The sequence below is a fragment of the Mobula hypostoma genome, chromosome 3 (assembly GCF_963921235.1).
Source record: "Mobula hypostoma chromosome 3, sMobHyp1.1, whole genome shotgun sequence".
NCBI lineage: Eukaryota > Metazoa > Chordata > Chondrichthyes > Myliobatiformes > Myliobatidae > Mobula > Mobula hypostoma.
In genome coordinates, this window is record NC_086099.1 from 116,081,217 (window position 1) to 116,104,906 (window position 23,690).

General features: G+C 43.7%; 1 long non-coding RNA gene across 1 annotated transcript; it reads right to left on the bottom strand.

Annotated features, from left to right (window-relative positions):
* Nucleotides 1-10,205: 10,205 nt before the first annotated feature.
* Nucleotides 10,206-21,793, bottom strand: LOC134343517 (uncharacterized). Its single transcript, XR_010017245.1, has 3 exons — nt 21,716-21,793; nt 20,551-20,669; nt 10,206-11,916 (listed from the first exon to the last, which is right to left on the bottom strand). It is a non-coding gene; the product is annotated as an uncharacterized LOC134343517 (long non-coding RNA).
* Between the last annotated feature and the right edge of the window lie 1,897 nt (nt 21,794-23,690).

Consider the following 23,690-nt stretch of genomic DNA (forward strand, 5'->3'; position numbering starts at 1 on the left):
GCAATGTCCCCTTTTATGCGGTTGAAGGCCGCGTGGGCCTCGGCAGAAAGGGGGAATGCGGTGGACTTGACCAGGGGGCGGGCCTTGTCTGCATAGTTAGAGACCCATTGGGCGTAATATGAAAAGAAGCCCAGGCACCTTTTGAGGGCTCTGAGGGTATTGGGAAGAGGGAGTTCCAACAAGTGGCGCATACGGTCGGGGTCAGGGCCAATGACTCCATTCTCCATGACACACCCAAGGATAGCAAGTCGGGTGGACCCAAATACACACTTGTCCTTGTTATAGGTGAGGTTGAAAGATTTGGCCGCTTGGAGAAATTTTTGGAGGTTGTTGTCGTGATCCTGCTGGTCGTGACCGCAGATGGTGATGTTATCCAGATATGGGAACGTGGCCTTCAGTTGGCACTGGTCCACCATCTGGTCCATTCCCCTCTGGAAGACAGATACACCATTCGTGACACCGAAGGGGACGCGCAGGAATTGATAAAGCCTGCCGTCCGCCTCGAAGGCAGTGTAAGGGCTGTCCTCCTGGCGGATGGGGAGCTGATGGTAAGTGGATTTTAGGTCTATGGTCGAGTACACATTGTACTGTGCTATCTGATTGACCATATCCGCGATGCGGGGTAGAGGGTACGCGTCAAGCTGCGTGAACCTATTAATGGTCTGGCTATAGTCCACGACCATCCTATTCTTCTCCCCGTCCAAACAATGACCACCTGCGCCCTCCAAGGACTTGTGCTTACCTCAATGACCCCCTCCCTGAGCAGCCGCTGCACCTCCGACTTAATGAAAGCTCTGTCCCCCACGCTGTACCTCCTGCTTTTAGTTGCCTCAGGTTTACAGTCGGGGGTCAGGTTGGCGAACAGCGGTGGGGGAGGGATCCTGAGGGTGGAGAGGCCGCAAGTGGTGTCGGTAGTGCAGCTGTTGGCATGGTGTTGGGTGGGATGCGCAGGTCGGTGTGTGGGTGTGGTCAGTAGCGGGGTACGTGACATATCTCTACAAAACGGGATTTATGACAGTAATTGGTGGGAGGGGCCCATCATACTTCATTATCACGTTTTTCAGGTGGCTCTGGAAGTCCAACCCCAAGAGCACAGGGGCACACAGTTGAGGCAAGACCAGTAACGTAAAGTCCCGATATTCTGTGCCCTGTACCACTAGCGTCGCTGTACAACCCCCCCGGATGTCTGTTGTATGCGACCCGGAGGTGACCCTCTGACTTACCAGCTGTATCATGAGTCCACAATGCTGCACCATGTCCAGGTGGATAAAACTCTCCGTGCTGCCTGTGTCAAACAGGCAGCTTGTCCTGCGCCCCTCCACCAGGATGTCCATCATTGACCTTGCGAGCTGGTGGGGAGCAGTTTGGTCGAGGGTCACGGAAGCCAGGGTGGGGTCGCTGTCTTGGTCCGGTGTGGTGGGGTGCCCCGTGAGCACCTGTTGGTCGTAGGCGGTGGGAGGTGGCGCTGACTAAGATGGCCGCCCCCATGTCTCGCATGTAGTGGTGGCGTGCAGGGAAGATGGTGACCCCCACGTCTCGCACGCGGCGCTGCTCGATCCTGCTCGCGGTTTTGACTTACAGACCTTGGCGAAGTGGACCTTCTTTCCGCAGCTGGAGCAGGTAGCTTGTCGGGCTGGGCAGCGTTTCCGGGGGTGCTTCTCCAGTCCGCAGAAGTAGCACTTCGCGGACTCACGACTGGCGGCAGCCGAGGTCGATTCGCCGGCAGGTTGCGGGGTCTGCGGCACCCACGAGGCCATCGGGGGATCGCGTGCCTGGAGAGCCTCAGAGTTATGCAGAGCGGCCTCCAGCGTATCAGCCAGCTCGATTGCCGAACTTAGGGTAAGATCGGCTTTTTCCAGCAGCCGCTGGCGCACGTACACTGACCTGGTCCCCGTGACGAAGGCGTCTCTCACTAGGAGCTCTGCATGCTGCGCCGCCGTCAGCTCCTGGCAATTGCAGGCTCGCACGAGCGTCCGTAGGGCCTGGACGAACTCAGCACTCGATTCCCCGGGGCGTTGTTGCCGTGTCGCTAAACGGTGCCGAGCATAGACGCTGTTTATCGGCCGCAGGTATTGTCTTTTGAGTGCGTTCATTGCGCCGTCGTAGTTCGGCTGGTCTCTGATCAGCGAATAGACCCGTGGACTGACCCTGGAGAGTAGAACTCTGCACTTCGCTACGGGGTCGGTCGCTTTAATCTCCTCTAGGTACACTTCGAAGCAGGTCAGCCAGAGTTCGAAAGCGTTTCCAGCTTCAGGTGTTTGCGGATTGAGGTCTAATTTTTATGGTCTCAGGGCCTGTTCCATGTTTTAAAACGTACAGCGAATAAAATTGAAGCAGCTTCAATTACTCCAAAAGACTGAGGTTTGGTAAAATACTGAAAGGCTTTTATTCGCTGTACAATACGACCTCCACAGTGAGTGTCTGCTCCCGGACTGAGGGGGAGGGGCAAGGCGGACACCTTTATACAGGACTCTGGGAGGAGCCACAGGGGCAGTCAGCAGAGGGGTGTGTCCAGACAGGTAACCGAGTTACAACATATATACATGGTTTACCACAGGGGCCACAAACTCCAGGCTCACTGATTGACTGGGCCCTGTGCCCCCTGCTCACATGGACACCTGATCTTGGGATGCTGCAGCCTGACATCAGTGAATGTTGTCACCCATCCACATTGCCGGCCTTCAAATGTGGAGATGAGGCCTAGACTCAGGCCTGACCTCTAACTCCTCCACATTCCTGTTCCTAAACCCCAAACTGATCCCTAACTCCCCTCCGTCACCAAAGCCATCCCTGTGAACTTAAATAAAAACAACTAGGTCTAGACCATGAGCTCGAGGGAGCTCAGCGCCATCTTGTCAAATAAGTGAGATCTTCACTTGCTACTCATTTTCACATTGAATGTAATATTGTGTTTATCCATTAAGAAAAGTTTTATTTTTGCTAAATATTGATGATAATATGCTGTGTTATCATGGAAGCAGAAGACTGCTTATCTCATACATAAATCCAGCAATGATTAAGACCATTTTCAGTTCCTAGGTTGTTTAATTTTTCTACCAACGGAAGTTAGCACTCTATGAAGTGGGCTCTTTGTTAACATTCTTCAGCTCTGTCCTTATATTCTTCATCAGTGTGGTTTATCACTTGCCACAAAATCACAAATCGCCATTGGGACTCTTTGTAAAGCATCACTAGGCCAAGGCATAAATCTGTCCAAAAATTCACAGTTCAAAGTAAATTTATTATCACCATAGACAACACTTAGATTAATTTTCTTGCAGGCATTCACACTAAACAGAATGAGACACAGTGGAAGCAATGAAGAACAGCACAGGACGGGGCACTAGTGCACACGCGTATGGATTAGATGTATTTGGTCAGTGCTCCTCTCCGAGGCGTTAATAAAATTATTATTATACCGTGTTTCATTCATTCATAGGCCAACAATGTATGTCTAAACTAAGTGTCTGGAAAAATTTGACAATGCCAAAGGCAAATAAAGCCAAGACCGCCGACTGCCAAACTATCGAAGTTAGTGTTAACAACAGGTCTGTAAAGAACTTCTCTGCATCTGAGATACCACCGGATAAAACTTATGCCATGTGCAAGGAATTAGTTCAGGAGATTTCTGAGTCAGTTCTGCGTGGCATTAACGACTGCTTTGATGTTTTTGAGAGCAAGCTTGAAGCGCTTGTGGCCTCCCAGGCTGACTTACAAGCCCCTGTGGCTAGTCAAGAACTAACCGCTAGCGACCTTGAAACACGCGTGCAAGAGCTTGAAGCTAAACAGTCAGAGTTAATGAGACAAAATAGCCAGCTGGAAGCTAAAGTGCATGACTTAGAGGCTTGTTCCCGGAGACATAATATTAAGATTGTAGGGATACAAGAGGGTGAGGAGGATGGTAAACCTTCTGAATTTGTTTCCAGACTGATTCCCAAGTTGCTTAGGGAAGAGCATTTCCCGTATCCGGTTAAAATCAATCGTGCGCATCGCTCTCTCTATCCGAAGCTGGCTGCTGGCAGGAAACCGCGCACCATCTTGGCACGTATCCATCACTTTCAAGTGAAAGAGCTGATCCTGCGCTGCGGCAGACTACGACCCATGGAGTACAAGGGAAACAAGGTCTTGATCTTCCCGGACTATACTAAAGAGTGATGACTCAATGTCGTGCCTTTCGTGATGTACTGCAAACTCTGCACGATGGAGGAATCAAGCACACCCTGCGGTATCCGGCTAGGCTCTGTATTTATCATCAAGATGGAGGAGCGCCTAAAGTATATGACGACCAGATAGAAGCAGCACAATTCTTGGAACGGAATAATGCAAACGAAAGGGAGTAGATATACTGACACTGTTTATTCAGCTTATATTTGTGCCGGATTCCATGTTGGGATAAGGGGAGGGACCTGTTTGTTATATGTAGTTTTGCAATGCTGTATGCCGCACTGGGATTTCATTGCAGTTCAAAGTAAATTTATTATCACCATAGACAATGTTCTAAATATTTTTGTTATTATAAGGGTTAAATTTGAGTTGGTGTCATGAATGTTCAGCTTCAGGTGTGGACATTGGATAACTCTCCCCAGCCCTAAGAGCATTTGTTTAACGGTATTATATAATTTGTGTCATAAGTTTTCTCAGAGAGGGGGTTTGTGATAATTGTGTAATGTTAGTTACCTGCACAGCAGCTCCTTTTGGGATGGAAATGGGGAACTATGTGTCTGGTTTAGGGACACACAAAGGGGGGTGGGTTAGGTTGTTTTTGCTTATAACTCAGACATGTTTTTTTTGTGTATGTTGTGTTCTTATGAGGCTGCCAGTTATTTTGCATTGTTTACTATGTTTATGCTCAACTCCAATAATCTCTTTTTTATTCTCATATGCAGAGGCCTTGCAGTAGAATGCAGCTAAGGGGTAAAAATATTACAATAGTCTCGTGGAATATTAAGGGCCTTGGTCATGTCGCTAAGAGGGATAAAGTTTTTAGGCATCTCAAATCTCTATCTGCAGATGTGATTTTTCTACAGGAAACCCAATGAGCAACGCAGATTGAGATCTAGCTGGATATCGCAGGTATACTAGTCACCATTTACTTCTCATGCCCATGGTCTGGCTATCCTCTTTTGGAAAAATATTCCATTTCAACCCACTTCCATGACCACAGATCCTCTCGGCAGGTTTATTATGATCTCTGGCACCACTAATTCATTTCTGCTAACCTTCCTTAATATTTATGGTCCAAACACAGATGAGCCAAATTTTTTTAGGAAAGTTTTTGATTTACTTCCGGATGCCAGTGATTCAAATATAATAATCGGCGGTGACTTGAATTGCTACCTAGATCCATATTTAGATAAGATTCTCTTCCCGCCCACCGTCAACTATCGTGTAAGTGTAGGTCCTAAATAATTTGATTAGATCTGGAAATTTAGTAGATATTTGGCAAGTTCAACATCCCATCGACAGGGACTATTTTTATTATTCTCATGTTCTCAAATCTTGGAGTAGAATGGACTATTTTTTGGTTGACTCTCATTTGATATCTCGTGTTACCAATACAAAATATCATAATAGATTAATTTCTGACCATAGCTCCTTGACAATGTCCCTAAATCTCTCCCTTTCCAAATGAATCTATTCCTGGCGTTTTAACCCCTCCCTACTCGCCGATAAGAAATTTATAGAATATATCACCACCAGATTGAAAGATTTTATAGAAATTAACAATAATGGCGGGGTGTCAGATTCCACACTCTGGGAGACATTAAAAGTTGTAATTCGTGGGTATATCATTTCATATGAATCTGCTGCTGAGGGAGAGAGAAGGGTGATTATTAGAGATTGAGAATACTCTCCCAACCCTCGAAGTGACATACCAGGCTTCCAAATCCTCTAACGTAAACACGAGGAATTCTGCAGATGCTGGAAATTCAAGCCACACACATCAAAGTTGCTGGTGAATGCAGCAGGCCAGGCAGCATCTCTAGGAAGAGGTACAGTCGACGTTTCGGGCTGAGACCCTTCTTCAGGACTAACTGAAAGAAGAGCTAGTAAGAGATTTGAAAGTGGGAGGGGGAGGGGGAGATCCAAAATGATAGGAGAAGACAGGAGGGGGAGGGATGGAGCCAAGTACTGGACAGGTGATTGACAAAAGGGATATGAGAGGATCATGGGACAGAGGCCCAGGGAGAAGGACCTTGTAAGCGGAACAAGTGCTACACATGCCCTTACAGTTCCTCCCTTACCACCATTCAGGGCCCCAGACAGCCCTTCCAGGTGAGGCGACACTTCACCTGTGAGTCGGCTGGGGTGATATACTGCGTCCAGTGCTCCCGATGTGGCCTTCTATATATTGGCGAGACCCGACACAGACTGGGAGATCGTTTTGCTGAACACCTACGCTCTGTCCACCAGAGAAAGCAGGAACTCCCAGTGGCCACACATTTTAATTCCACATCCCATTCCCATTCCGATATGTCTATCCATGGCCTCCCCTACTGTAAAGATGAAGCCACACTCAGGTTGGAGGAACAACACCTTATATTCCGTCTGGGTAGCCTCCAACCTGCTTGCATGAACATTGACTTCTCTAACTTCTGCTAATGTCCCACCTCCCCCTTGTACCCCATCCGTTTTTTATTTATATACACACATTATTTCTCTCTCTCTCCTTTTTCTCCCTCTGTTCCTCTGACTATACCCCTTGCCCATCCTCTGGGTCCCCCCCACCCTTGTCTTTCTCCCCGGACCTCCTGTCCCATGATCCTCTCATATCCCCTTTGCCAATTACCTGTCCAGCTCTTGGCTCCATCCCTCCCCCTCCTGTCTTCTCCTATCATTTTGGATCTTCCTCTCCCCCTCCCACTTTCAAATCTCTTACTAACTCTTCCTTCAGTTAGTCCTGACGAAGGGTCTGGGCCTGAAACGTCGACTGTACCCCTTCGAAATTCTCTGAAGATTATAATAAAATAATGAAGCTTAAATGTGAGTACAATTGTATCTTGGGTAGTCAAAGAAATAACTGCCTCTTAAAGTTAAGACAAAAGCATTTTGAAATGGGGAACAAGCCTGAGGGACTCCTGGCGTGGCAGCTCAGGGGAGCCCAGGCCCTAAGGTCAATTCATTGCATTAGATCAAGGGTGGGTACCCTGTTAACTAACCCCAAGGAGATAAATGACTGTTTTAAAGACTTTTACAGCGAACTCTACACCTCTAAATGCAATGCCACTTAATGTGATTTGAATGACTTCTTTGATTCTCTTGTAATGCCGAAACTTAGTGACGCTGCTAGGGAGGACTTGTATTCTGATTTCACATTGGAAGAAATAATTTCTGCCATTAAGTCATTTCCGTCCAGCAAGGCTGCTGGGCCAGATGGATTTGGTTGTGAATTTTATAAGAAATTCTGTGATATCCTTGCCCCACTTCTCCTCAGAATGATATCTTGCTCTAAAAGAGATAAAGCCTTGCCTCGAACATTGTACGAGGCTAACATTTCCCTCATTTTAAAGAAAGGTAAAGGGGAAGCAGACCTGGCCAGCTGTAGGCCCATTGCACTTCAGAATTTCGATAGAACGCTGGCTAACCGACTAAATAAGCATTTGTCATCTATCATTCATCCTGATCAGACAGGATTTGTCCCGGGTAGGTTCTCTTTTTCCAATATCAGATGCCTCCTTAATACTATATATGCGGATCACGGGAAAGCTAATGGGGCAGCAATTTTGTCCCTTGATGCACAAAAGGCTTTTGACCAGATTGAGTGGCCTTACATGTTTGAGTCACTGTATATGTTTGGGTTCGGCGAGTCATTTGTATCTTGGGTAAAACTGATATATGCCAGCCCAATATGCTCTATTATAACTAATGGTGACAATTCAACTCTGTTTCCTCTACACCGTTCAGTCCAGCAGGGGCGCCCCCTCTCGCCGGCCCTTTTTGCCATCGCGGTAGAGCCCCTTGCCCTAAAAATAAGTCACCCAAATATTCTGGGTTTGAAAGTGGGAGGTATTGAAACACTTATTAGTTTATATGCTGATGATGTGATACTCTACTTACAAAACTCAGAAAAGTCAGTCTCTCTTCTTTTAGATTTAATCACCTGTTTTGGTAGACTATCGGGATACTCAATCAGTTGGACAAAAAGTGACTTTGTGCCCCTCTCCAACAACTACACGCGGGGTTTTTAGGTAAGTGTCCCATTCAAAGTAAAGATCACTTTACTTATCTTGGCTTGACAATCCCCAAAGATCCTAAATTAATATTCAAATTAAACTTTGCGGAGTTTACTTCAAAACTTACACAGAATATAGAAAGATGGAAAACCCTACCTCTGTCCATGATTGGTCGTATAAATTCAATTAAAATGGCTTCCCTTCATAGGTTTCTCTATCTTTGTCAAAATATCCCCATTTTTCTTACATCAGCTTTCTTTAGAGAGTTGGACTCCATAATATTGTCTTATGTCTGGAATTATAAGAATCACAGGATTTAGAAAATTCATTTACAAAAGACCAAGTCTGAAGGAGGGCTGGGATTACCTGTATTCAGACACTATTATTGGGCTGTCAATGCTAGGGCTTTAATGTTTTGGCAACAGGGGGCTCTGGCTAATCTAGTCCCTGGGGCTCCCTTGTGACTATGTATGGAGTCTCTGTTGTCAATTCCTCCTTGCCAGCCATGCTGTTCTCCAAGTTAGAGAAGCCTGGGACTTCAAAAAGTTTGAGTTTGGTTTTGAAAAATTCCGTCATAATTCTAAATCAGATTAGGAGTGTTCTGAATCTACCAGAAACCTTTGTACAAACACCAATCTGTTTCAATCACTCCTTTCTACCCTCATGGTCAGATAAAACCTACCATGCTTGGAGGGAGAAGGGTCTAGTTTCTATTGAAGACCTGTACATAGAGGGACGGTTTGCAACATTTAGTTTGCTGAAAGAGAAATGTGAGCTGCCTCATTTGCACTTCTTTCGTTACTTGCAATTTAGACACTACATTCAATCTAAGATTTGTAATTTTGAAATCCTTCCATGGAAACATATGTTTTTTGATATTTTAAAGAATCCTCCTGACTCCAGGCATCTCGTTTCTAAGTTTGTACGTTTGTTTGATAATTGCACTGTAGCGTCTACTGTGAAGATTAGAGATGCCTGGAGAGGGGAGTTGGGCATTGAATTATCTGAAGCTGCCTGGGATAAGTCTTTGTCTATGATACAGGCTTGCTCTGTTAACAGCAGGCACCAACTGATCCAGTTTAAAGTTGTCCACTGTCTCCATTACTCTAAACTTAGATTGCACAAGATTTACCCTTCTGTCTCGCCAATGTGTGATAGATGCCAAGGGATGGAAGCCATGTTGTCACACACCTTTTGGTTTTGCCCGTTACTGACTGGAATTTGGTCCAAAATATTTGACTGGTACTCAAAGATCCTTCCCCTTGGAAGCTGGTCTCGCTATATTTGGCTGCTCGCAATCTACTATTTGTTTCCCTGTAGCCATACAACAGTCTCTGTTGCTGGGGATGATTGTTGCCAAAAGACTTATCTTGAGGGAATGGAAATCACCTTCTCCCCCTTACATTCAGATATGGATGGCTGATATGATCTCAGTCATACAGATGGAGAAACTTAGGTTCTTGAGAACCAATTCAATTAAAACATTTTTGGCTATCTGGGATCCATTTCTTGCCTACCTGGACGAGGCCGGGGGCAGATGAGCAATTTCCCCCCAGCTGATTTCTCATGGCCCTCATTTGAGATTTAATGTTTAGTATTTTTGAACACTTTGTACAATAGGCATCCCTCTAATGTTATGTCCCTTTTTTTTGCTTATTTCTTTTTTGTACATGTCTGAGCTGGTATGTTCTTGTTGATTTCATTGTTTTTTTTTGAAAATTTTGAAAATAAAGTATTAAAAAAAAAGAACAGCACAGGACAGAGCCAGACAAACAACCTATGTGCAAGAGACAACAAACTGTGCAAACACAAAGAGAAAATAGTAATAACAATAATAAACAAATATCAAAAACATAAGTTGTAGAGCCCTTGAAGGTGAGTCTATACGTTGTGGAATCAGTTCAGTGTTGGGGTGATTGAAGTTACCCCTGTGGTTCAGGAGACTGATGGTTGAGGGTTAATAACTGTTTCTGACCCTGGTGGTGTGGGACAAGGCTCCTGCGCCTCCTTCCTGGGCAGTAGCGAGAAGAAATGGTGGGCGTCCTTGATGGTTAAACCATCTACCCACCAACTCATCTAACACCTATCTGCTGAGGAAAATAAGATGTTTCCTGATATTATTCTTTGATGTGACTTTTTCATTTACTATAATCTTGTACTTCATTTTCTAAGGCTTACAGTCAAGGTTATACAACATTCTCAACTGGGAGAATACTTTCTTAATCAGGGACTGATATTGGTATCCTTTTCTTAACCTGGGTATTAAGGCAGTGTGAACTGCATACCCTTTGCTCATCTCATAATCATCAATATTAGTTACTATATTGATATAATCTTAATTACTACTGACCACAATTGTCAAATTCAGTTCCTTCTCTGTACTGTGTGCCAAGAAATAATGAACCAGTTTCAGGATTTCAGTATTTTAATTAACACTTTGAACACATTTGACTCAATACAAGAGAAAACTACAGGGTAACAAAATGAATATTCTTTCATATTTTCAAGATAGCCCAGCTTCTAGAATCTAATTCAAGAACAGTAAACAGAATAAATTGCTTATGCTTTATGTTACTGACAATTTGATCTCTTTCTATGGCAGATTCCCACTTCTAAATATTTAAAAATGGATATAAAACACAGCAAACTGAACTCCAAGTCTGAACTATCTTAGAATGAAGTAAGCTTCCTTTTTCCAGGGATCACTAGGGTGTGGTGAAACTAAAATAAATTTGATATCCTCTAATCCTCAAAATACTGTTTGATCAAAATGTTCATTGAAATAAACTTCTCAAATATTTTTGTTCCCTTTGGTTGTTGTCCCATTCTTGTGTAGTCCTGGGAACTCAGCAAACTATGTGTTCACACAGTGAGCAAACACTGCCCAGAAATTTAATGCAAACCTTTTGGAAATTAATGTAACCAGACAAGAGGCAGAACATTTACAAACAACTGGCCAACTGAAGTGGAAGGGCGCTCTGCAACTTTGGTGCTATGGTTGAGGCAGATCGCTGTACAACACAGTGTATAATTAGGCAGGGAAGTCACGTAATAACTCTGCTGGAACACAACTGCCATTTCACAAAAATCCCATCTTAATCTAGATGATTTCTAACAATGTAATTAGTTAAGGAGGATTGAGAAACAGACTCAGATGGCACGCTGCCATTGTGCTTGCAGTATCTTTACCACTGCAACAGCAGGGAAATAATTGAGAAAACTGAACATCCAATCTGCTGCTGTGGCTCAACCGAATGGTATAGTGGAAACTCCAGTAACTCCACATCAACAAGGCCGACCTGCTGTCACTTACTACAGCATCTCATATCACTGCAATAGTAAGACCAACATTGGCACACTCAGCTTCAACAAAAAGTGCAGAAACTGCAACAACTATACAATCACTAAGTCCACTGCCCTAAAATGCCATGTGATTTCCCCAGGATTTTCACTGTGTGAGTAACCAGCTACATGTTAATTACAAATCAACGGTTCAATTGAAATGCTGTACTCCAAAAGTATTCACTTCATTTTGTAGGTGCAATCTTGCAGAATTTAGTGATGCCAGGGAGTTGTAATTGTCCTACGTATAAAGCAGCTCTTCCAGAATCACGATTACCACTCTGATCATCATCCTCCCAACAGACACTGATCTCTGTGCTTGAATTCCAGCTGTCATTCTGGTCACTGCAAGCATAGTCCTTATCACATTGCCAATAAATATGGCATTTTCTGATTGAATCTGTCACAAGGATATATGGAAAGTTAGTATGTACAATTGATTTCAATTCCACCAAATAAATGCCAGCTTATTAAATAAACAAGCTTCAATGTCCTTCGACTCTGCAGAAACATTGTCACATATACAAATGCCCAGTACCAACATGTGCCAGGGTTTCTCACTGTTAATGAAGACCGGAAAGAACTAAACACTGGAAGGAAGAAAGTGTGGGCTGATTCAGCTGAAGGAGAACTCAGGGCCAATGAAGAATTTCTTTATTTGTCCCAACTCTGTTTATGGCGTGCATGTTTTAGGCACAGATGTTTGAAGATTGAGGACTGGTTTGCAGAGATTAGAAATTAACTGGTCAGTTTCAGCTTGGGATGCAAAGATCAGTGGGGCTGTTTGGGATCGGTGTGCTTAAAAGGGTATATTAAAGATTCACCAGATTGGTTCCTGGATTGGTGGGTTTATCATATGCAGAGAGTTTAAACAGCTATCGTTTTTCTAGAGTCATATGAGTTTGGAAGAATAAGGAATAATCTCTTCAAAACATACAGACCTCTGGGGGTGGTGGTGCTTAATAGGATGTACATAACTAGAGTTGATGCTGTCCTTAGTTCACTATCTAGAACTAGGGATTAAAGTCTTAATGTCTTTCAGAATTGAGATAAGAAGGAATGTATTCACTTAGTGAATTGTGAATCTTTGGAACTTGCTACTCCAGAGGGCTGAGGATGCTCAGTTCCTAAACTCAAGACCTAAGTTATAGGAAAAGGTTCAAAAGGTTTAGACTTTATTCCCTGCAGCACAGGAGAATGAGGGAGATTTGATAAAGGTATACAGAATTATGCGGGGTATGGATAGGGTAATTGCAAGCATACTGTGACGTACCCCGTAACTGGGTTGCCAAACCAGCAGAAATGGACCACTCATTGGAGTCTGGATTACTAGGACCTAATAAAGTTTTATTAAAGAAATAAGTAACACAGTACTCTAATCGTAAGGATATAAATGCAACAGGTTAGCAATGATCATACACACATGCACACAGAACTAGGGTAATAGGAATCAACCAAGCTCTATCGCAGTCTAGGGGTAAAATGATCAGTCTGAAGTGACGCAGAGCAACACACATCAAAGTTGCTGGTGAACGCAGCAGGCCAGGCAGCATCTCTAGGAAGAGGTACAGTCGACGTTTCAGGCTGAGACCCTTCGTCAGGACTAACTGAAGGAAGAGAATCTCTTACTCACTCTTCCTTCAGTTAGTCCTGACGAAGGGTCTCGGCCTGAAACGTCGACTGGACCTCTTCCTAGAGATGCTGCCTGGCCTGCTGCGTTCACCAGCACTTTGATGTGTGTTGCTTGAATTTCCAGCATCTGCAGAATTCCTGTTGTTTAAGTGACACAGAGTTCAGTTCAGCTTAGTACAATTCGCAGTAATCGCTGTTGTGCCGTTGGAGAGAGAGAGAGAGGGAGGGGGATGCATTTTGATTCAGGCAGACCTTTGATGTCTTGGCAGTTGGTTTCGGGCGGACCCCTTCATGTCTTCTATCCCACTGTGGTCACCGACTGTGACCCCTCCGTTCCGGATACGATCGTTCTTCCGAGGTGAACCTGGCACCCAGGCAAGGGCGGACACATGGTGCAGGTTCCCACCGATCATACCTTTACACCCTGTGAGCCTATGGTCGGTTCGCGCGAACCACACCTCCAAACTCCTGCCAACTTGTGGGGGCACACTGCTCTTTCCAGGGTCTCGTTATCTCGTGGTGTGTCGCGTGCCTTAGCGAACCTGCTCTTTTTATCCCCCCTGCTGGGGTAGCACCTGTCCATCAAACTTCAAACAGTTCAGGTTCAAAGTAACCGGTCTGTCAATATTCTGAATTGTGTTTCTTTTCCGTTAATCCCTCTCTCCTCTCTTATTAGCATTTTGAATGTTTCTCCATTGTCTCTCTTATCTCTCCAATTAGCATCAATTGTCCGATAGCTTGGTTTGGCGTCACAATACTTTGTCCATTAAAGTTGGGTGAGACTACAACTAGAGGTCATGGATTAAGGGTGAAAGGTGAAAAGTTAAAGGGGAACTTGAGGGGAAACTTCTTCATTCAGAGGGTGGTGAGAGAGTGGAATGAGCTGCCAGTGAGTGGTGGATGCGGGTTCGATTTGAATATGTATATGGATGGGAGGGATACGGAGGACTGTGGTCCGGGTGCAGGTCAGTGGGTCCAGCAGCATAATAGCTCGGCATGGACTAGGTGAGCAGAAGAACCTGTTCCTGTCCTGAGGTGTTCTGTAACTCTATGTTAGATAGATCTTTAGATATTAGTGGAATCAAGGGGTATGAAGTTAATGCAGGATAATAGTACGGGGGGGGAGGGTGAAAGATCATGCATGAATTTATTGAATGGTGGAACAAACATGAGCGTCTGAATAAGCTACTCTTGCTTCTTTCCTAATGGGTGGATTTATAGGCACTTACTGTAAGTCAGGATGCAATGGGTGACAGATTCTAGAACACCCGTCAATCTATTCATCAGTTATTTCCATGAGGAGTCTGATCATTCTGGGATTGACCAGCACTAATAAAGAAAATCACTTCTCTTTATTCATTTCCTGATTTCATAGAAACATAGAAACATAGAAAATAGGTGCAGGAGTAGGCCATTCGGCCCTTCGAGCCTGCACCGCCATTTATTATGATCATGGCTGATCATCCAACTCAGAACCCAGCCTTCCCTCCATACCCCCTGACCCCTGTAGCCACAAGGGCCATATCTAACTTCCTTTTAAACATAGCTAATGAACTGGCCTCAACAGTTTGCTGTGGCAGAGAATTCCACAGATTCACCACTCTCTGTGTGAAGAAGTTTTTCCTAATCTCGGTTCTAAAAGGCTTCCCCTCTATCCTCAAACTGTGACCCCTCGTTCTGGACCTCCCCAACATCGGGAACAATCTTCCCGCATCTAGCCTGTCCAATCCCTTTAGGATCTTATACGTTTCAATCAGATCCCCCCTCAATCTTCTAAATTCCAACGAGTACAAGCCCAGTTCATCCAGTCTTTCTTCATATGAAAGACCTGCCATCCCAGGAATCAATCTGGTGAACCTTCTTTGTACTCCCTCTATGGCAAAGATGTCTTTCCTCAGATTAGGGGACCAAAACTGCACACAATACTCCAGGTGTGGTCTCACCAAGGCCTTGTACAACTGCAGTAGTACCTCCCTGCTCCTGTACTCGAATCCTCTCGCTATAAATGCCAGCATACCGTTCGCCTTTTTCACCGCCTGCTGTACCTGCATGCCCACTTTCAATGACTGGTGTATAATGACACCCAGGTCTCGTTGCACCTCCCCTTTTCCTAATCGGCCACCATTCAGATAATAATCTGTTTTCCTATTTTTGCCACCAAAGTGGATAACTTCACATTTATCCACATTAAATTGCATCTGCCATGAGTTTGCCCACTCACCCAATCTATCCAAGTCACCCTGCATCCTCTTAGCATCCTCCTCACTGCTAACACTGCCACCCAGCTTCGTGTCATCCGCAAACTTGGAGATGCTGCATTTAATTCCCTCATCCAAGTCATTAATATATATTGTAAACAACTGGGGTCCCAGCACTGAGCCCTGCGGTACCCCACTAGTCACCGCCTGCCATTCTGAAAAGGTCCCGTTTATTCCCACTCTTTGCTTCCTGTCTGCTAACCAATTCTCCACCCACACCAATACCTTACCCCCAATACCGTGTGCTTTAAGTTTGCACACTAATCTCCTGTGTGGGACCTTGTCAAAAGCCTTTTGAAAATCCAAATATACCACATCCACTGGTTCTCCCCTATCCACTCTACTAGTTACATCCTCAAAAAATTCTATGAGATTCGTCAGACATGATTTTCCTTTCACAAATCCATGCTGACTTTGTCCAATCATTTCACCGCTTTCCAAATGTGCTGTTATCACATCCTTGATAACTGACTCCAGCAGTTTCCCCACCACCGACGTTAGGCTAACCGGCCTATAATTCCCCGGTTTCTCTCTCCCTCCTTTTTTAAAAAGTGGGGTTACATTAACCACCCTCCAATCCTCAGGAACTAGTCCAGAATCTAACGAGTTTTGAAAAATTATCACTAATGCATCCACTATTTCTTGGGCTACTTCCTTAAGCACTCTGGGATGCAGACCATCTGGCCCTGGGGATTTATCTGCCTTCAATCCCTTCAATTTACCTAACACCACTTCCCTACTAACATGTATTTCGCTCAGTTCCTCCATCTCACTGGACCCTCTGTCCCTTACTATTTCTGGAAGATTATTTATGTCCTCCTTAGTGAAGACAGAACCAAAGTAATTATTCAATTGGTCTGCCATGTCCTTGCTCCCCATAATCAATTCACCTGTTTCTGTTTGCAGGGGACCTACATTTGTCTTTATCAGTCTTTTCCTTTTTACATATCTATAAAAGCTTTTACAGTCCGTTTTTATGTTCTCTGCCAGTTTTCTCTCATAATCTTTTTTCCCCTTCCTAATTAAGCCCTTTGTCCTCCTCTGCTGAACTCTGAATTTCTCCAGTCCTCAGGTGAGCCACTTTCTCTGGCTAATTTGTATGCTACTTCTTTGGAATTGATACTATCCCTAATTTCTCTTGTCAGCCACTTCTCTTTCAATGGGAATTGTTGGCTTACGTGACAGGAAAGATAAAAGTATTTTTAAATTATCTTACTTCAGGATATTTACTTAGAAATGTCCAGCTACTCACACCAATTTTCCATATCCAACCATTTATTATGTACTTCTACATCCATTTCCATCTCCAAACAAATATCTCTTCCCTTCTGGATCGAATTCCAAAACTATCCATTAATCTCTTGTAATTACGTGTATCCCTTTTGCCATTTGGCCAATCATCCACTTTTACTGAAGACACCTTAATCATGCCCATGCACTTGTCTAGAAATGGTTGTACACCAGAAAGGAATAGATGATGGAGCTGAGCACGTGGAGCCAATCTGAAAGCAGTCTCAATGAAATACACTATAGTCAAAGGTGGAAATCGGACTCCGTGGCGGAAATTGCCTCTATCAGGTGACAGTAATGTTACCTTTTTCTGTTCAGCTCCAACAATTTAGCATATCATGAGAAAAATGGTAGTGGTACCAGTGGGAGAGAAAGAAAAAATCATTCGCATTTATTGAAAGTAAGTGCTGTTGGTGACATCAGCACATTTTATATGAAGTATGCAAGACATAAGAATATCTACATCAATAAATATTTTTTACGTTGTTTATTTTGCACCATTATTCCCTTCGGTTCATTTCCCTCCATTGCAAAACAAATTGAACAGTTCTGCGAGTTATTGTAAGATCCTCTCAATTGCTTGTTAGGGAAAATATTACAGCAGTGCTCAGGCAGGACAGATTAGAGGGCTTGTCTACTGAGTCCTTATGGGTGGAGCTGAGAAACAGGAAACGTATGGCCACATTAGTGGGATTGTATTACAGAACACCCAATAGTCAACGAGAATTGGAAGAGCAAATCTGCAGAGAGATAGCTTAACTGCAGGAAACAAAGTTGTGGTGGTAGGGGATTTTAATTTTCCATATATTGATTGGGACTCCCATACTATTAAGGGGTCTAGATGGTTTAGAGTTTGTAAAATGTGTTCAGGAAAGTTTTCTAAATCAATATATAGAGGGACCAACTGGAGGGGATGCAATATTGGATCTCCTGTTAGGAAATGAGTTAGGACAAGTGACGGAAGTCTGTGTAGGGGAGTACTTTGGTTCCAGTGATCATAACACCATTAGTTTCAATGTGATCATGGACAAGGATAGATCTTGTCCTAGGGTTGAGGTTCTGAACTGGAAGAAGGCCAAATTTGAAGAAATGAGAAAGGATCTAAAAGGCGTGAATTGGGACAGGTTGTTCTCTGGCAAAGATGTGATTGGTAGGTGGGAAGCCTTCAAAGGAGAAATTTTGAGAGCGCAGAGTTTGTATGTTCCTGTCAGGATTAAAGGCAAAGTGAATAGGAATAAGGAACCGTGGTTCTCCAGGGATATTGCAACTCTGCTAAAGAAGAAGAGTGAGTTGTATGAAATGTATAGGAAACAGGGAGTAAATCAGGTGCTTGAGGAGTATAAGAAGTGCAAGAAAATAGTTAAGAAAGAAATCAGGAGGGCTAAAAGAAGACATCAGGTTGCCTTGGCAGTCAAAGTGAAGGATAATCCAAAGAGCTTTTACAGGTATATTAAAAGCAAACGGATTGTAAGGGATAAAATTGGTCCTCTTGAAGATCAGAGTGGTCAGCTATGTGCGGAACCAAAGGAAATGGGGGAGATCTTAAATAGGTTTTTTGTGTCTGTATTTACTAAGGAAACTACCATGAAGTCTATGGAATTAAGGGAATCAAGTAGTGAGATCATGGAAACTGTACAGATTGAAAAGGAGGAGGTGCTTGCTGTCTTGAGGAAAATTAAAGTGGATAAATCCCTGGGACCTGACAGGGTGTTCCCTTGGACCGTGAAGGAGACTAGTGTTGAAATTGCAGGGGCCCTGGCAGAAATATTTAAAATGTCGCTGTGTACAGGTGAGGTGTCGCAGGATTGGAGAGTGGCTCATGTTGTTCCGTTGTTTAAAAAAGGATCGAAAAGTAATCTGGGAAATTATAGGCCAGTAAGTTTAACGTCGGTAGTAGGTAAGTTATTGGAGGGAGTACTAAGAGACAGAATCTACAAGCATTTGGATAGACTGGGACTTATTAGGGAGAGTCAACATGGCTTTGTGCGTGGTAGGTCATGTTTGACCAATCTATTGGAGTTTTTCGAGGCGGTTACCAGGAAAGTGGATGAAGGGAAGGCAGTGGATATTGTCTACATGGATTTCAGTAAGGCCTTTGACAAGGTCCCGCATAGGAGGTTAGTTAGGAAAATTCAGTCGCTAGGTATACATGGAGAGGTGGTAAATTGGATTAGACATTGGCTCAAGGGAAGAAGCCTAAGAGTGGTAGTAGAGAATTGCTTCTCTGAGTGGAGGCCTGTGACTAGTGGTGTGCCACAGGGATCAGTGCTGGGTCCATTGTTATTTGTCATCTATATCAATGATCTGGATGATAATGTGGTAAATTGGATCATCAAATTTGCTGATGATACAAAGATTGGAGGTGTAGTAGACAGTGAGGACGGTTTTCAGAGCCTGCACAGGGACTTGGACCAGCTGGAAAAATGGGCTGAAAAATGGCAGATGGAGTTTAATACAGACAAGTGTGAGGTATTGCACGTTGGAAGGACAAACCAAGGTAGAACATACAGGGTTAATGGTAAGGCACTGAGGAGTGCAGTGGAACAGAGGGACCTGGGAATACAGATACAAAATTCCCTAAAAGTGGCGTCACAGGTAGATAGGGTCATAAAGAGAGCTTTTGGTACATTGGCCTTTATTAATCAAAGTATTGAGTATAAGAGCTGGAATGTTATGATGAGGTTGTATAAGGCATTGGTGAGGCCGAATCTGGAGTATTGTGTTCAGTTTTGGTCACCAAATTACAGGAAGGACATAAATAAGGTTGAAAGAGTGCAGAGAAGGTTTACAAGGATGTTGCCAGGACTTGCGAAACTCAGTTACAGAGAAAGGTTGAATAGGTCAGGACTTTATTCCCTGGAGCATAGAAGAATGAGGGGAGATTTGATAGAGGTATATAAAATTATGATGGGTATAGATAGAGTGAATGCAGGCAGGCTTTTTCCACTGAGGCAAAGGGAGAAAAAAACCAGAGGACATGGGTTAAGGGTGAGGGGGGAAAAGTTTAAAGGGAACATTGGGGGGGGGGCTTCTTCACACAGAGAGTGGTGGGAGTATGGAATGAGCTGCCAGATGAGGTGGTAAATGCGGGTTCTTTTTTAACATTCAAGAATAAATTGGACAGATACATGGATGGGAGGTGTATGGAGGGATATGGTCCGTGTGCAGGTCAGTGGGACTAGGCAGAAAATGGTTCGGCACAGCCAAGAAGGGCCAAAAGGCCTGTTTCTGTGCTGTAGTTTCTGTGGTAATTAAATTCAGTCATCAAACTCTCTGAAAAAGTTCAAGAATCTACCTGTGTTCACATCAGTTTCTCTAACACAGTAATTTAACCCCACTCCCCCGCCCTCTTCTACCATTCCCTACTCTATCTCCTTGCTATCTCTTCTCTTAGGCTACCTATCACCTCCTCCTTTCCTTTCTCTCATGGTCTACTCTCCTCTCATATCAGATTCCATCTTCTCCAGCACTTCACCCTTTTCACCTCTAAGCTCCCAACTTCTTACTTCATCTCCCCCTCCCCCCACCTTCTCCCTCGGCAGGCTTCTCCTATTACCTTCTATATTGTATTACTTCTTCTCTCCCCAACTTCTTATTCAGGCTTCTTCCCCCTTCGTTTCCCGTCCTGATGAAGGGTCTCACCCCGAACATCAACTGTCCATTCGTTTCCATTGAGGCTGCCTGACCTGCTGAGTTCTTCCTGCATGTTGTGAGCGTTAATCTACCTGTCTCTGTATCTCTGTGATGTGATGTTCTTCCACTGATTTAACACCAGATTGATTGGACTAAAGTATTGCAAATGCAACAAAATAATTTGTGGAGGCACTAACACAGCTTTAAAGTTTCAAACTTACAAATTCACTGATGGCATGAAGTGCGTGTGGGATGAAATGCACATTACGGTCATAGTTGTTGTTTAGCTGATCACCGATCAGTTGGAGTCTCCCAGCTACAATTCTGATGTTATCATGATCTGAAAAAATAGGAATCTGTTAGACCACAAAAAATGAAGGGCAATTACCTACATATTTCCAATCTATATTCATCCGATCAGGAAGGAATTCATCTGATAAAAATACAGAAATGAGCGAATAGAGGTGTAAACAAGTTTTCAGGGTTTCCTCTTCATCACATAACTTTATTTCGAGAAATCTTTATACACAGGCAATGCAGTACAAAGTGATTAACAATGGGATAAATTGCGAACATGAAAATTAAGTAAAAGTAAAAATAAGATTAAAAATAAAAGACAAAAATATGTTAGTAAAAAGCAAGTTTAAATAAATAGGTTTCGAGCTGGAGTTTAAAAGTGTGAACACCACCTACATCATTGATAGGTTAAAGTACTGAATTTTAACAAAAAGCTGATCTGCTATTTATCTTTTGAGGGAAGTTGTTTAAATACAAGAGACCGGTGGAAGAAAACCTGAGAGATTGAGCGGGATAATAAGAGGAAAACGATTCTCCGATGTATTTCAGTGCCAGACCTATAGGAGCTGTAAAAAGTGTAACATTGTGTAGGGTCTCACTGCTGATCCATGGGTTTCCTTCAGCATTTCTTTTGTTGTTGCAGGTTCCGGCATCTGCAATCTCTTCAGGATTTAATTGTGTTGTGAATTGGGGAAAGCCGGAAGGAAGGATGGTTGATAGTTCGGAAACAGTGAGTGCTAAGTATTTAACTGAGGAAATAAGTAACCCCACTGTGACTATGGTATGGTTAAGATGCAAATTTGAAACACTGTCACAAGTTTGCATCAAAACATCACTTAAAATTTAACTTAGAAAAAGATACAAATGAAAAATCTAGGCAACGATATAAAGAACTGGAGCAAACAAGTAGACCCACAAACAAAGAGAGTGCATTGAAAACAAAATGCAAAATCAAATCGAGTTGGAGGAACAGACACTGACGAATTTCTTCTTTTCTAAATCCGATGCAAGAAGGTAGAAGATTTTGCATGTTTAAAAGCGAATTTGGGTAAAAACAAAATCAACACATTACTGGAGAAAATTCCTCACCCTGTTGGGAAAATCCTATCCCCGGAGCACGTGCACTTCTGAATGCCCGTGAGCATGCGTGTTTTGCTCTGATGGCCGTGCTCTGCACGGCCACGCGCGCGCGCTTTTGAGGGAACCGTGCGCATGCGTGTTTTGTTCCAAGGGCCGCGCTGTACTCGGGCACGCGCGCTCCCCCTCACCCCCACTCCCTCGACGCCACGTGGAAGGGAATGGACGCGGTTGTCTCTGAATAGACGGCCGCTGCCAGCCGGGTGAAGCAAAATAGCACCATCGAGGAAACAAGTTTAGAGCGGTATGGCGGTCCTCATCTCAGAATTTGCCAGTCTGGGCACGAAGACAGAGTGTCTTGTGATAGGGAAAATTGGAAGGAAAATGCAGGGGTGGGAACGTTCAGCAAGACGGGCAGCAGCTGAGGGAAACGAAACATGTTGTTTCTCAGCTTCACACTTTGTCTCCACCGATGCCTCTGTGGATGTAGGGCTAGCCACAGTGGAATAGTTTTTCATTGAAATTATAAATGATACATAATGAGTAACTATCCATTGTACTTCAGTCATTACAGAACTCAGGTACAGTACACAAATGGTGCAAGATCACAAGAAGCCTCTGAGCACTGTCCACCATTCAATAAGTACATACCTGATCAACCATCCTTATGACATTCTTTCTGTGCTTCCATCTCGCGTTTCTAATGTGAAATATTACATTCTGAAATCTTGAATTAGATTTATATTAAATCTAATGTGCAAGGATCCTTCAGCTCCTCCCACTTTCTCCAAACTCAAAGAGGAGCCCTGGGCACCCAAATATGCCTTATCTCTGTCCTAAACATCTCTGAAATCACTAGAGTTTAGAAGAAAGAGGGAGAAATCGCATTGAAGCCCATAGAATATTGAAAGGCCTGGAGTGGATATATGAGGATGTTTCCTGTTAGTGGGAGAATCTAGGACCAGAGGGCACAGATTCAGAATAGAAGGACACCTCTTTAAAACAGATGAATAGGAATTTCTTTAGCCAGAGGATGGTGAAATTGGAATTCATTGGCAGACATAGCTGTGGAGGCTAAGTCATTGGGTATATTTAAAGCAGAGGTTGATTGATCATTGATTAGTAAGGGCACCTAAGGTTACGGGGAGAAGGCAGAAAATGGTGTTGACAGGGACGGTAAATCAGCCCTTGTAGACTTGATGGGCTGAATGGCTTAATTCTACTCCTATGTCCTATGGTTTTAAATAGACGTCCTTCTATTCTGAGGTTGTGCCCTCTGGTCCTCGACTACCCCACTATAGGAAAAACCCTCTCCATAACCATACTTTGGATAGTCGATATGTTTCAATGAGATCCTCCCCCCACCCTTCTAAATTCCAGCAAGTACAGGTCCAGAGCCTCATGTGGTCTTTGCAGACTGTATAACAGGTATGAGGTTGTATTTAGAAAGATGAAATGGTTTTGGTGTAAACCTCAACAACAGAGCATGCCAATTTCACCTGAGTAAGCTCGAAAACAATCATTTTTCCTGGTTAGCCTGGGTTAGTGAGAATCAAGAATGAACGACAGGGATCACCTTAAATGTCAGTGTTGAAGTGTCAGAGGATAATATCCATTCTGTGCATTGCCATATAGGGTCAGAGTTCTCTCCTATCCTTACAGTGTTATTTATGGTTTTTCACATCCATCGGAATTAAAGAACAATTGGATTTTGCTAAACCATTAAACAGAAAGCAGCAAATCCTGAAGTATAAGTTCAAATGTTACTTGATCCAGACAAAAGCCAATAACCTTGCCTCTGCAGAGTGCCACCCGACTGAAAGGAGGCTGAAACTCCCACGTGATATTCTCAATGCATACAGTTCTGAGATCATCAGATAACTTGTTATACCAACAGATGATTATAAATAGCTCAGAGGGCTGAAGCATGCTGGAGAATTTCTCTAATAATTGTTAGTGCATCTTTCGGAATAGAAACATAGAAACA